The 10,457-nt window shown below is 34.2% G+C and overlaps 1 long non-coding RNA gene across 2 annotated transcripts; it reads right to left on the bottom strand.

Moving 5' to 3' along the window:
* Positions 1-10,100, bottom strand: LOC141689306 (uncharacterized). Of its 2 annotated transcripts, XR_012562336.1 has the most exons (6): positions 9,984-10,100; positions 9,746-9,809; positions 8,893-9,013; positions 2,000-2,040; positions 1,835-1,913; positions 1-914 (listed from the first exon to the last, which is right to left on the bottom strand). It is a non-coding gene; the product is annotated as an uncharacterized LOC141689306 (long non-coding RNA). The 2 variants fall into 2 exon arrangements; XR_012562335.1 differs by lacking the exon at positions 2,000-2,040.
* Positions 10,101-10,457: the final 357 nt, after the last annotated feature.

The raw sequence follows: 10,457 nt of genomic DNA, 5'->3' as shown, positions 1-10,457 counted from the left end.
TTAAAGGTCTCCAATTTGAATTAAAAAATCTTCTAAATTTCCAAATTTTATACAATACTTTATATTACAGTAGCATTCAGTAAAAATTTAAAACAATGTTTTAAAATCTCATGATTTTGAAAAAGTTATCCATGTGTCCATTCCTTTGACAAACTCGATTACATAGCAATTTAGGTGCTTCACCAATGAGCCATGTAGGTTGGATCACATGAAATGGAGTCTCTCTATCCAGCGTTGCAGTTGCGCAGTTCACTTGGAAATGCTGGTGGTACTGCTCTGACACTATTTTCATCATAGGTGCAACAAAATGACCAGAAATTAGAATTCATCCAGCACTGCCAAAGCCAGGACGACTGGTACAGTTAATATACATCAAACTTAGCAAAAGGGGTGGAGCAGACAAACACTTGTGCGGTGAACCTGATTCCAACACTTGTAGAGAGACAAACACTTGTGCGGTGAACCTGATTCCAACAGCAACGTTCGTGAAGCAAAAGGTAGTGCTCAGAATATTGGTTCAGTGAGTGGTAGCCAGTAGAGAGTGAGTTGCTCTCAGACTTCCATGATAGGTTCAGTAGGAGTTCTCAGAAGGAACAAAGACTTCCGCCATTTTCTTATGGGCTAAATTTGGGACTGCTTTTAATCAATTGGCTTGGGTGAGTTTCTAGTTTCTATTTTAAAAGCGGTTTCTATTATGTAACACACTATATATATAGGGGGCTACTCTAATAGAAACCAAGTTAAAATAGAAACTAGAAACCATCCCAACCCAGCCCATTACTAATTGATACGGTCCAACCCGTGAGAGTACACTTACATAGTAGCATAGAATATACATGCATCAACACTCATCTGGTCATCTTCCATATACACTACGTATACATATATCCTCACCAACCATCATTATAGATACCCTGTTAACATAGAAACATCCTTTGATTGTAATTTGTTTCATCACCGAATACGACCAGCACTTCCGATCAATTTTCCTAAGACCGCTAAATTTGTCATACTATTATTTCATGACTTACAACCTCCTCTAAATATTGTCAACATGTTCTATACCAGAAATCATAATTTCTATTACATAAATCACCTATCTTTAAAACAAGAACACTAATTGGGTTAATTTAATAACAAACTAAGTCGTCATCACTATCTTATAGAGTGACAATCGCTAGATTATGCAGTGAAAATCACTAATTTATACTGTTAAAATCATTGATTATTTCCGGTCCAGCAATTCCAATTTTTACATAAAAATTTATGACTACAAATTTGTTAAAACATGTCATAATCACCAAATCCGAATACTCCCAAAATTGTATTCTGAATATTTTATATTCAATATGCATCATTCATCACATATAACCACCATTGCTTTTAACAATTTACAAGATCTGAAACTTAAACAGAAGACATTAGAAAAAATCTCGTCGGAGAAGACAACCAGATTTTGGCAGAGAAGGTAGCGATGATTCACTGATTTACTGCAATTAGGGGGTATTATTAATTTATCAAGGGAAGGTGAAGGAGAAGATGTCCCAGTTGGAGATTGTTGGAAATATTGTAAGAAAGAAGATGGGCAGGTGGGCTTGATGGGATGAAGGTGAGAAAGAGGAGAAAATGTGGAATTCCAGGGAAATAAACGGGGAAGGAGACCAAAAGAATGGGTGGGGTAGAGGAGCAGGTAGATGGCGTAAAATATGAGCGTATATAATATATAATTTGTGAATGGTTTTTAGCTTTTATTTTAAGTTTGGTTTGTATTTGATCATCTCCCTATATATATATATAGAAGAAAACATGAAAGAGAAAATGAATTATATCATACCTAATGATCCTCTGATTTGAAGCTGCAGTTCGCAACTGATTAAATCACAATTTCTCGGCCATTTGCTTAACGCAAACTCCTATGGAAAATTCACCAGTAATAAGAAACTTAGAATGCCATGATATTTAAAATTACCATACTGAAAAGGTTTTCATATATGCTGACCTAGATTCGTTAAAATCATCAACATCACCACCAAGTACAAACTAGAAAATGTACACAATGATATTAGCTCATGTTCTTATCTCGTACTTTATAAAGGTATAAAGCCATATCCTAAAATAAGTAAAAAAACCTCAAAATAAATGCATTAAAAGAATAGTTATACAACACCACATGATCTGATTAACACATATTTAATAAATTTATATCTGATATCATCCTCCACTCTATTTAAAAATGCAACATCTAGTTATATGCGGAAAAAAATCAGAAATCTTACTAAAAGAAATTTGGTAAGATAGAGTACAGTCTAAGATATACGCTGAAAGAAATAAAAGGAACATTAAGATATAACTTCACCTGATGATCGCACGATCTGACTGCAAAAATGAGTCCTAGTACTTAAAAAAATTATATTTTGACAAGAATTGATAAGGAGGTCTGCTATATATATATATACACTTAATCAATTGCTCGCCTACATATAAATTTTAAACCACTCAGAGGCCTGAGATAAGAGAACTGCTGTCCTACCTACTTCTTAACATCATAGGCGAAGTATGGAATATGATACTTTTCTAATACAGCACATCAAATACAATTATAGAAGGGGTTCAATTTCAGAAAACTTACTCACATATGACCCACCATTTTATATACTAGCGGTTACCTTTAAAAGATGAACTTTTAAAGGACGGGAAATACTCAGCAACCGTGCTCCACCTTATTGTCTAATTTGGGCTCCTTTAAAGGGCGGGAAATACTCAGTTAAGACAGCATATATGCTTGGTATGTCTTGCAACTTGGAAAATTTTCACCAGACTTGGTTAAACATATGGAAGCTAAATACTACTCCCAAAGTGAGGCACCTTTTGTGGCGAATTTGCACAGAATCATTTCCAGTAAGAGCCCTACTTAAGAGGCGACGCTAGAAATTGAGGACTGCCCATGGTGTGTTAACACTCCTGAAACGATATATCATGCCCTCTTCACTTGTCCTGCTATTAAGTCTTTATGGGTTGAAAGTGATTGTGAGATACTTACATGTCACAGGGGATGAAACTGATTTCAAGACCCATTTTGAAATTGAAAAGGGAGCAGATGTGAAAAACCAACTAGGAGCTGCTTTAATATGGTGCATATGGAACAGACAGAATGACAAGATTTTCAATGAAAAAGAGGTTTCTCCGGGTATCATACTTGAAAGAGCACGAAGACGAGCTGAGGATTGCAACAGGTATTTATCATCTATTTATGGTGCCAGAAATTGCAACAAATCCAAAGATCGAAACTCATGGCAGGCTCCTCCCAATTGTGGAAAGATAAATTGTGATGCATCTCTTTGTGATCAAGGATGGATTGGCCTAGGTGTTTTTTGCAGATCGAAACTCGAATGGAGATGTATTTTTTGCAGGAACTAGAAGGATAAGAGGGTACTGGCCTCCAGAGGTAGCTAAGGCCATACTTTTCGCAATCAAGCTGGCAAAAAGATATTGTGTTCAGAAATTGATAGTAGAAGGGGATTGTGAAACTATTATCTCAAGACTCACGAAATCTGCTATATATTTCAGTGATTTAGACTCTATATTAGAGGATGTTTTATGTACCAGCACTTCTTTTGAATTTATATCTTGGTCTCATGTCAAAAGGGATGGGAATAATGTAGCCCATCAGTTGCAAGATTAGATCCTTTTGGAGTTGAACAAGTATGGGAAGACCACTGCCCTTCTGAGGTTTCCCAGTTTGTATTTGTCAAGTAACATATGTCACCACTCTTACGCATACGCCATCACTCTTATGCACACGGATGGTATTTTTTTGTAAAAACCTCGACCATTGCATTCATTCTTAAAATCCCACCAGGAGTGACCATGCTAAAAAAAGGCAAAGGCGCACATTGTACTTGCTAAACTGTTGGATGAGGAGCTGTAGGAGAGGAACCTCCATAATCCATGCAGGAGAAGGAAGGTATAACCGAACTGTTGTTCTTAGGGAGAGGGAAATAGTGTGGCCGCCCATGGTGACAATCACGAATAAACAACTCGACAAGGATGATAATGGAAAGGTAAATTTTCTTTTAATATGATTTGGATAATAAACCGTTAATTTATAGAGTGACAAATATAGCTTCCAATAGGGAAGCGGCATATAGTGTGATGATCAATCCTATCTCTGTTTGTTTGTTCCTTGTGCCTTACTTTTTTTAAAAGAGGGGCTCAGATTTTTTCATGAAGTCCGCAATAAAAGAAAGAGAACTTTGAGAAGATACAAAATGACAAAAGAGAGAAGATGATAATCTATATGGAAAATCCTTCTTCGGCAACGGATCGTCAATTCAAGTAAAATGTAAATAGTATGTGAACGGCTAACTCATGTTTATGCATCCTTTTCTGTCAGAATACAAGAAGCCTATTGTTCTACTATTTCACATGAAAATTATCACTTATAACTAAGAGTTTACTCCTTACAAGTTTGACCACACTCTGGAAGCCTCTACTCCTTACAAGTTGGCCAACTAAGAGTCTTTTGCGAGTGGTACCATGTGTACCAACTAAAGGATTACTCAAAAACTTTAAACAATTTATTCCTATACAAATATATCTAAATACCAAATGTAGTTTATCAAAAAAATGTTTATATTCCTTCCATACTTAGACTGGCCTACCAAGTCCATAGGGTCTTGTTTAAAATGGCTGATATAGATCAATTTTGTTCCGAAAGTGTATCCTTTAAGCCACTGAAAAATGCGAAGACATTTAATTTACCTAGCTGTAAGTCTAAAAAAAAGGAAGCAATATAAGTTTGCTTTTAAGAAGAGCACCAATTGTGAGGATTTTCAATTTAGTTCAACTTGGACAGTACTTAAAACTAGATAATTTCTTGAGTCTCCAAAGTAAACTTGTGACCTTTTCTTATGCACTGTTTAAATTTCTAGACTCAACTGCTGATCTGAAGTGTGGATGAACTCAAATGATCTATAAATTTTAACCTCTCTAATACGTGTTGGAGAAGTCCTCAGAGAGAAGTGGAAGGGTATAAATCAAAGTGCTAGTAGGGATCAGGAAATAGTATGGTCATCTATGGTAATAATGATGAATAAAAAACTCGACAAGGATGACAACGGAAAGGTAAATTTTCTTTTAATATGATATTGGATAATGCACCAATAATTTATAGAGTAAATGTACCTTCTAACAGGGGAAGCGGTCTATAGTGTGATGATCAATCTTATCTTTGTTTGTTTTTACCTTGTGCATTACCTTTTTAAAAGAGAGACTCAGCCTTATTTACAAAACCCGCAATGTAAAAGAAGAATATTTTGAGAAGATGATAATCTATATGGAAAATCCTTCTTCGGCAGCGGATCGTCAATTCAGGTGAAATGCAAATAGTATGTGAACGGCGTTCTTCATGTTTATGCATTTTTTTCTATCTAAATACAAGAAATCTAATGTTCTACTATTTTACAAGCAAAAACATGAGCAACGTCGTTCATACACTATTAGCATTTTACCTTAATTGACAATTTGCTGCCGATGAAGGATTTTCTACATAGATTATCATCTTCTCTCTTTTGTCTTTATGTATCTTTTCAAAGTTTTCTTTCCTTTCATTACGACCTTCGTAAAAAAGCTTGCGTCTCTCTTTTAAAAAGATAAATTATAGGGAACAAATAAACAGAGATAGAATTGATCATCCTAATGTAGGTCGCTTTCTCATTCGAAGCTACATTTGTCATAATAAATTAAGGGTGCATTGTCCAATATCATATTAACTGAAAATTTACCTTTCCATTATCATCCTTGTCGAGTTGTTTATTCATATTATTGTCACCATGAGCGGCCGCACTATTTCCGTATCCCTAACAGCTGTTCGGAGTATACCCTACCAATTTCTTTCCGAGAACCTATAAAATTATTACTTATCACTAGAAAATCAAAACAGAATTGTCATCGGATTTTCCATCAACACTGTTAATATCCATATAGAATTTATATCAACAAAAATTAATTAATATCTCACTTTGATATCTCTTGTGGGAGTTTTCTACATGTCTTAAATATTTGTCTCTTGCTATTTGCGGCAATATTAGCCAAGATGGATGACATGGCCAGTTTCTAAATTAGTTACCATAACACATGTGATTTTGACAATGATTATTTCCAACTATACAAAGTTCATTGTGGTCATCTCCAAGATTCTAGCTGGACTATAGCTTGTAAGATTTGCTTCTTTTCACCCGATTCGTAGTCATAATTGGTATAGGATTGACCATGGAGTTGCATTGATATTGTCTCAGCAAAAAGATATGGACAACTTTGCTGAAGAAAGGGACAAACTTCTAAAGGATCTTGAAGATAGGAAGGCGGAGTTGAAGGGACAGCAGTATAAGAGGATGTCAAGCTATATAAGGAGTTTGATGAAGAGTTGGCTCGTCTGATGAAGAGGTACAGTCATATCAATGAAGAAGAATAGCGCTAGATGTGTCTTGAGGAGACTAGAAGATAGAAGTAGCACAACAAGATCTAAAAGCTACATGCATTCAAGAATGATGAAAACTGATAAATTTTGATGAAACTCATGATAGGACACTATAGGCTGAAGATCAGAACTCTTTAGCATATACTTGAGATGAAACCCAGAACAAAGTGATTAAACAAGGCAAGTTTCGATTTGCTTTTTGTGGGTCTTTGTGATAAAGGTTTTTTATGTGGTATTCTTTGAAAAATAGTCTTTGTGATGAAGGTTTTTTACGTGTTTTCTTTAGAACGTTTTTTTTAAAACAACCTGTTTTGTCTATCTTGCATCATGATTTCTTACACAACATTGGCATGACATGAATGTGTGATATGTGTTTAATAAAATTAATATGAGCACAAGATAATGTGAAGTTTTGGTAAAAAATTGAATAAAAAAATACTGAACTTAAGAGATGAAAAAGGTGAATATTAACTTTTTATCACAAAGACGTACAAAAAAGCATACTGAAACTTGTCGTTTGTTATCACTTAGTTTTAGGTTACACCTCAAGTTTATGGTAAACAGTTCTGATTTAAAGTCTAAAGCGCCTATCACGAGTTTCATCAAAAAATTATTAGTTTTCATAATTCTTGATGCATTTAGCTTTTAGATCATGTGTTGCCGCTCTCTTCCAGTCTCCTCGGGACACTTCTAGCGCCATTCTTCTTAACCAATATTAATGTACTTCTCTATCGGATCAGCCAATTCTTCATCAAACTCGTTTTCTAGCTTGATATCCTAGCCCTAACACTTTCAACTTCGCCACCCTATCTTCAAGGTCCTTTAGAAGTAGTTCTCTTTTTTGAGCAAGGTTGTCCATATCTTTTTGATGAGACAATATCAATGTAGCAACACATCACATAGTACGACACTGTCTCTTTCTTATATGTCATTGTCTTTCTAATATAAAGTTGAGCCTCTTAATTCATCTTTTTTGTATCATTTATTCTTTATCTTTTAACCTTTAAAGGCATCTCTTATTTCGGGTATCTCTGTAAGATGAATTATCTGGCGATTTTGAATTTTACAGGAGAGTGAAAAGAAGTGTCGATCTTTCGAATGACAAATTCAGAACGGGTTTTGTATCGTGCCCCGTGTTGTGTAGTGTCGATTAAGAGTTTCGTCCATAAATCTCTTACCGAATTAACATAGACAACAAGGGGAGAATGATGGATGGTGAAAATAACACGGCACAATACGGAATCCGTCTGAATTCGTCATTTGAATGCTCGACGGTTCTTCTCACTCGTCATAATAATTCAAGGGTCGTCGGATAATTCATCTTAACACAGAGAGACCCGAAAGAAGAGATTACTTAAAAGAAGAAAAGACAAGGAATAAATGAGTCCAAAAAAAAAGATGGCATCATATCTGCCAAAGAAGACACTACAAACCTTTGCATGAGTAACTAAAAACCTTAGTGTTTGGACTCCTTCAGTCATTTCAACATATATTACCAAACTTCGTACTCTAGTCAAGACAATGACAACCAACCATCAACTTTCCTTAAGCAGAGGGAATTCTATCAAAATTATCTTACTGATTCCCCGAAAATCGAAAGACAAAAAAATCTAGGCAATGGTAACTATTCGTGTCTTCGAACATATGATCAAATTACAATATTTTGCATAGAGAAGGTCCCTTCTAGTTTAGATCCAGAAGCTAGAGACCAGAGTTAATTAACTAAACAAAGTATATAAAATATAAATATACTGGTATCAAAATCAAACAATTTCAGTTTTAACAGATAATCCCAAAGGTAAAACATATGCAGGCATGTACAAGATTTTAATTATATAAACTCTAACGTTTAACCTAACTACATGATAGAAAAATATAAACTACAACAAACACTTTAAACATAGTTACTTCTACATGATAGCCAACAAATGATCTAGTTGCTACTAATTATGAAAATATATCTTTACTATTATCGTGATCATATCCATAAAACAAGTAAAGCTTTGATTATTAACTATTTATTATTAGGGTTGGTCATCAAATACTGCACTCCCTACAACCTCCCACATAATCTTGTGATTTTTGTTTCCAAATTTGAAATCTAAAATTTTATAATCTTAGTTAGTTTGTCTCATTATACATGAGCACAATTACTATCCCATCATTTACGCTTTATTATAACACAATAATAATATATAATAACTTTAATATAGTCTCTTTATGTGAGCGATATTTTGGGGTATCGTCACAATAGTAATGCTCACATGACCCACATTGTAAAATAGTTAATTTCGTACGATCATAAAATTCTCTTGAGAACGTGATAAGAAAAAATTTATGTAACAAAGTACAACAATGAAACATATTCTAACGAAGAAGTTATTGCACATATTAGCACAAGATTAACATCTAACCTTAAGCGTGAGCAATATGCACGTCGGAATATCTTAACTCTTAAGGAATTTCAGGCGTTCTGGTGCGGCCTACTTGGTTGAGGAATTAACACCTGTCACACAATTACCGATTTCGGTATACCTACACATAAATATGATGCATTAGATATGATTTCATATTTATTTTTTTCACAAATACTCTCCTGCACATAAATTACTGATAAGCAATTTCATATATATATTATGTGCGATATAAGAAAATTGTCACTTATGATTATAATTAGAATATAATCAACAAATTCAGAAACCATTTAATCACTATATTCATCGATTTTACTGTAAAAAAATAGATCTCACATTATACAAGATGTAAGTTTCAACAATTACACTTAATCAGCAGACAAACCCCAAAAATAACACAGGAATTAGCATCACAATCACCAATTTCGGTATACCTATTGGTTACACGTAAATATGACAAATTTACAATTACCGGTAAACATTTTCATAAATTTACTTAGCTTTAAACTATAAATCGGTAAAATTTAACAAGGCAACTAAATAAGGCACACTTTTCATGAACGACTTTCGATATCAATCAAACCTAATTACCAATTTATTAAGCTACCATAATCACAAATTTTCCTTACCCTCGGTGAATATAGTATATATTCAACTTCTATTAAAACATGGTCCTCTTTCCATTATCTAATAAACAGACTTATCTGAAAATCATCAACAAATTTTCAACAATTACACTTAATCGGCATACAGATAACACAGTTAAAACAAATGATTGATTAGATACATACAAGCATACACGTAAATGTATGAAATGTTTATATATACATATATACAACAGCGTGTATCGTACCGATTAGGGATGAGTTTAGCTGTACGAGCGCCGAGATGACACCGATTTTTCCGATTACAAAACACTGTAACAGACACAATTGAAGACATACAAGTTGTGAATTTCATCAATAAACTTAATCAGCTTGCGGATAACACGTAAAACAAATGATTGATAAGATACGTAACAATTAAACAAATAATTTAAGATACGTAATTGCATGAAATTTTTATATTTACGTAAAAGTGTGTATCATTACCGATTCCGATGAGTGTAGCTGTAGAAGCGCCGGAGATCATGGCGAAGACGTTTGAATTCCGGCAAGTGTGGCGGCCGTGATTGACAGGGGCGAATTGCAGGGATATTACACCACCGTATATATACTATATCGTATTCGGAGAAAACGAGGCGAGAAGGGTTGATTTTGGGCTTTAACTAAACCCTGGCCCAAGGTTGATAGTTTGGGCTTTAACTAAACTTTAGCTTAAGGTTGATACCCTTACCCAGGTTGGTCATTTTACGAGCCTCGTCAATTTTAAGTGAAGACCCGGTATGTCTCCATTTAAAAAGATAAATTTAATCTAAAACATTTGTTTCAGATTAGCGTGTGTTTTGTATACCAGCTTAAAACTCGTGCGATGCACGGATCCATATATTAATTTTAATATTATATAATTTTTTTAAAAAATTGATTTTTGAATTGAATTTTTAATTTTGTTCATTTAAAATTTTA

The sequence above is a fragment of the Apium graveolens genome, chromosome 10, assembly GCF_009905375.1.
Source record: "Apium graveolens cultivar Ventura chromosome 10, ASM990537v1, whole genome shotgun sequence".
In the NCBI taxonomy this organism is placed as follows: domain Eukaryota; kingdom Viridiplantae; phylum Streptophyta; class Magnoliopsida; order Apiales; family Apiaceae; genus Apium; species Apium graveolens.
Note: the sequence above shows the minus strand (reverse complement) of the source record. Positions and strands in the feature narration are given on the sequence as shown.